The 5,000-nt window shown below is 49.0% G+C and overlaps 1 protein-coding gene across 15 annotated transcripts in view; it reads right to left on the bottom strand.

The window, feature by feature from the left end:
- LOC147248034 (neurexin-1a-like) overlaps window positions 1–5,000 on the bottom strand; it is a 286,884-nt gene that overhangs the window by 93,095 nt on the left and 188,789 nt on the right. The window lies entirely within an intron of this gene.

Genomic DNA, 5,000 nt, shown 5'->3' with positions numbered 1-5,000 from the left:
GGGGACTCACTGCTAACAGCTTCACTGAACACAAACACCTCTCCAGGCCGTCGTCCCCTTTAATCCACATCTTTGTAATCTCGCCATTTACTCAGTAATCCATGAACACTCATTTCACTGACACACTTTAGGGTCGGTGCTCTTCCAGTTCGTCGTGCTGGCTGTGACCAGCTGGTGCATTCCACCAACTCACTTGTGCTCGTTCACAGGAGGGAGAAACCAGACAGGATGTAATGAAGACACTACTTTTGACTCTGTTTGGATGGAGTATCATCTCAAGTGAATGAGAAATTCAAAAGTACGACAGAGGCAGGTACAATTACTCACTTTACTGCACATGTGAACGTGCAGTAACCAGCACACAGCGTCTCTGGTGCTCCATTAGCAGCGTCAAAGGCAGAAGAGCCCATGGCAGCATTGACTGCTGACCTCCAAACCAGCAGTTTCCTGTCTGAACGCTTGACACTGTTGTCTTTAGTAGCGTGTGACAGGTATGAACACCAACTGGCACACAGAAGAGTCGGTTCAATGACTTGTTCAGTGACAAGGATCTTTGCTGCAGTACTCCTGTGGCCTCATCAGCCGATAGCTGGGAACAAGCCAGTCTCAGCTAATGAAGGAAGTGGTCAATTAAAACTGGGAGTCTGTTGATGTAGGAGGACGCAGTCACAGGTTTCCACCATTCGCCTGCCAAGTCTGGGCTTCATGATATCACAGTCGCCTCAATCAAATAAGAGCCTCTTTCTTTCTAATTGGAAACCTTCATTAGGGTGGTCTTTTTGCCAGGACATATGGGAGATTGTGTGTGTGTGTGTGTGTGTGTGTAAAACTGTGCTTGGGAAGTAAATGCCTGTGAGGAAGCTGTGAAAATAAATGCAGCTGTCAGATTACCATAAAGCAGCCATTTTCATTAAAAATTAGACAAGAGGCTGCAAATGTGTGTTACATATGTGTTGTGTGTTGGTGTGTGTGTGTGTGTGTGTGTGTGTGTGTGTGTGTGTGTGTGTGTGTGTATGCACACAGGAGAAAGAGGGAGCAGGAAAGGGAGAGACAGAATGTGTTAATATTCATAGAGCTGGGAAGCTAACAGCCTTAGCCCCAAAAACAGATTATAAATCATTCTGACTGTAATTCCAATATTTTCTTGTAAACCAGCTCACGAGGATATAAAACCATCAATAAATGCTGCATGTATCCATATATTTCTGTTGTTTTCTTCCCTCTGGCTTTTCGTCACTGTGCAGAGATTTAACTGCGTCACTCTACTGTCAAGTTCCTTTTCCAATTTCAATCCCTCTTTTCGGTCGATACCCGCTGTCAGCCATGAGCTCAAACAAATTGCATCATTAATTAACAATAATGTGATTAACAAATGGTGTTGGACATAGAGATCTTGGCTGGGATTTTTTGTTTGCATGAAGCACATTTGTATTGTGCCACATAGTGAAACAGCCCTGTTAGCAGCCTCCTGATGAAGCCTGGTGACTCAGAAAATACATGACATTTGAAATACGTGCATCGTTTGTGTTTCGTGAGATCTGCAGGCTACCGACGCATTTCCAAAGTTGGCCTGTCCAGACACGTATCCGACACACGCAGCTCGTGCTGGACTGTTGTCACTGTTGCCCCCCCCCCCAAAGCCACCAAGCACTCGCTCTGTGCTCCAGCTTATTATAATTAAGCTCTTTTAAACCCTGAAGCATCCAACCCCCTCTGTCTTTTCATACAGTCTGACACACACGCTTAAGCTCACTGACAGCTTGTTTACTGTTTGTGATCTCACAAACATATAAAGACCGCTCATTTCAGCATGTGCAGATCTTACTGGTGACATTCTTAAGCTGAACTGATAGCCAGCGAAGCACCAGAGGTCAAGACAACTACGCAGGGACACTGCAGATTATAGAAATAGTTCGGAACCACACAAGACAAGTCAGATATTAAAGTTGCCAATTTCTGTCAAATCCGTACAAGCACGTTAGACTCGTGGGAACCTCCTTGAGGGACTGTAGAGGATTAGGACACATGAAAATGTGGTTAATGCACACCTACACAGTTGTGCAGTGGCATGAGATCTGCAGCCACGTGCCTGTGTAACTCCAGCGGTGGGAGTAATTATGCACCGGCTCCATATTTGTTACCTGCTGTCTCTCCTGGGACACTGGGCCCAATATGGGTCTGTTGTAGTCACTGTAGATAGTAGAGTCCTGGAAACACTTGCCTGTTTGTTGTCTCTTTAATTTGACATGGGTTGAGTTTATTCCCAATTCCCTGGCTGTGTAATAAAACAAATGAAAGTGTGAGGCGGAAGAGGGAGTTTTGAGTGTTTACCAGAATAGACGCCGCTCGGCAGCTGAGAGCGAGCGACCGCGCTGCGAGGTGGAGCGAGGTATTTCCTCGGAGAGGTCAAAAGTGCAGAAGCCCAGAGACTTTGTCACATTTAATAGTGTTAAATATTCTCAGACCTCCAGGAAGAGCTCCTGGACCACAAGACTCCCAGCTGAGCCAGAATGATGAACAGATGTTGGACAACAGAGAGAGCAGCTCGTTCTCGCTGCGTCACAGAACATCAGAGCACTTCGAACATCGTCATTAAAAATAGAGCAGCAGCATCCCGGGAGGTTGGAGCCACTGGCCGCTGTGTGAGCGAGCGAGCGAGCGAGCGGAGAGAGAGAGAGAGAGAGCGAGCGAGCGAGAGAGAGCGAGAGAGAGCGAGCGAGAGAGAGAGCGAGAAAGAGCGAGCGAGAGCGAGAAAGAGCGAGCGAGCGGAGAGAGAGAGAGCGAGAGAGAGAGAGAGAGAGAGCGAGCGAGAGAGAGCGAGAGAGAGCGAGCGAGAGAGAGAGCGAGAAAGAGCGAGCGAGAGCGAGAAAGAGCGAGCGAGCGGAGAGAGAGAGAGCGAGAGAGAGAGAGAGAGCGAGCGAGAGAGAGAGGGAGAGAGCGAGCGAGAGAGAGAGAGCGAGAGAGAGAGCGAGAGAGAGAGAGAGAGAGCGAGCGAGAGAGAGAGCGAGAAAGAGCGAGCGAGAGCGAGAAAGAGCGAGCGAGCGGAGAGAGAGAGAGCGAGAGAGAGAGAGAGAGAGCGAGCGAGCGAGAGAGAGAGGGAGAGAGCGAGCGAGAGAGAGCGAGAAAGAGCGAGCGAGAGCGAGAAAGAGCGAGCGAGCGGAGAGAGAGAGCGAGAGAGAGAGCGAGCGAGCGAGAGAGAGCGAGAGAGAGAGGGAGAGAGCGAGCGAGAGAGAGAGCGAGCGAGATAGAGAGAGAGAGAGAGAGCGAACGAGAGAGAGAGAGAGCGAGAGAGAGAGCGAGCGAGAAAGAGAGAAAGAGAGAGCGAGCGAGAAAGAGAGAGAGCGAGCGAGAGAGAGCGAGCGAGAGAGAGCGAGCGAGAGCGAGAAAGAGCGAGAGAGAGAGGGCGAGCGAGAGCGAGAAAGAGCGAGAGAGAGCGAGCGAGATAGAGAGAGCGAGCGAGGGAGAGAGCGAGAGAGAGCGAGAGAGAGAGCGCGAGAGAGAGCGAGAGAGAGCGAGAGAGATAGAGAGAGAGAGCGAGAGAGAGCGAGCGAGAAAGAGAGAAAGAGAGCGAGATAGAGAGAGAGAGCGAGAGAGGGAGAGAGAAAGAGAGAGCGAGATAGAGAGAGAGAGCGAGAGAGGGAGAGAGAGAGAGAGAGCCACAGACCGTCTCTACCCTGACCTCCGGTCTTCTCTCCACCGTAACAAGCCTCATATTACGGCTCCTGCCGAGAAACCGGGGAAGAATCCAATCATAATTACATCGTTGTGATGGTGATATGAAAAGCAGCGATGAGATTATGGATCTGCTTTCTGTCAGCACCTAACATTCCTCCCTATTTGCTGCCAAGGCTTCCCGTAACGACCAGCGTGCAAAAATAGATTACCAAGATCTGGCATACAAAATAGCTCTTTGAGATTAATTATTGATCATTTCTGAGAATCTGAAGGGAATTTCAAAAGTTTGTCAGAGAGCCTCACAGTGTGATTTCAAGGTTTTGTGTGTATCTTTACAGTGGAAATGAGCTTCATCAGATCGGTGCGGCACTACAACTATGACAGAAATAAATCACAAAACATTTCCAGAACTACATGTTGTAGACCCCCAAGGCATTTAGAAATATTATGGAGAACATAGTTTGGGTTATCTTTGTTCTCCCCTGGGAGGAGTACAATTAAAAGAGGCTTAATGATGTCTATTGGATTACCATTTCAGTTTCTGGAGAAATCATTACCACGATTTATGAGGACACTATTATCCAATCAAACACTATTGGTATCTGTAAGGGAGCTCCCTCCAATCAATGCACTTGAAGATTTAGAGCCATGCAGGGAAAATGTGAGTCAACCAGATCAATTTTACCACGATTTACCTTTCTCTCCACCTTTTGGGACAATTAAATGGTCTAGTAGCCAAGAAGATGAGGTGGTAAACAGAATGTGGGATTAGGAGCAAAACTGGACAAACTCAAAGCTAATTAAAAGTCTTTGAAGCGACGATGCTGTGAGGTACTGGGACAAACCAGCAACAGGACAACAGGATCCCAGAGGAAGACACCAGTTAATGTTGAGGAGGCTCAGAGCAGGCAGTGATGCACCTGAGGAGGCGGCACCTGAGGAGGCGGCACCTGAGGAGGCGGCACCTGAGGAGGCGGCACCTGAGGAGGCGGCACCTGAGGAGGCGGCACCTGAAGAGGCTACAAGCTCTGAGCGCCACCATGAACATACAACAGCAGCAAAGGTCTATGTAAGGAAGATGGACAGCCACACGTGTGCCACTGGTTAACGCAAAATTAAGAGCGTCATGTTAAAACAGTTCATCATGCAAGTGTTCAAACAGCTTGTGTGCCTACACTTTGGGGGACCACTGCCCCCCCCGGCCAGCCTGAGGAACCGCTAGCAGCCCCGAGAACCGAACTGGCGGCCCCCCCACAGGCCTCTGCATTTCGACATCCCAGTTCAAGTGGAACACACCAGAAGCTGAAATCTCTGCTTCCCTCTTC

Source organism: Aulostomus chinensis, chromosome 16 (assembly GCF_037954235.1).
Source record: "Aulostomus chinensis isolate RoL2024-O1b breed Wild chromosome 16, RoL_Achi_v1.0, whole genome shotgun sequence".
NCBI classification, from domain to species: domain Eukaryota; kingdom Metazoa; phylum Chordata; class Actinopteri; order Syngnathiformes; family Aulostomidae; genus Aulostomus; species Aulostomus chinensis.
The sequence above is the reverse complement of the archived record's forward strand: the minus strand, read 5'-3'. Positions and strand labels throughout refer to the sequence as shown.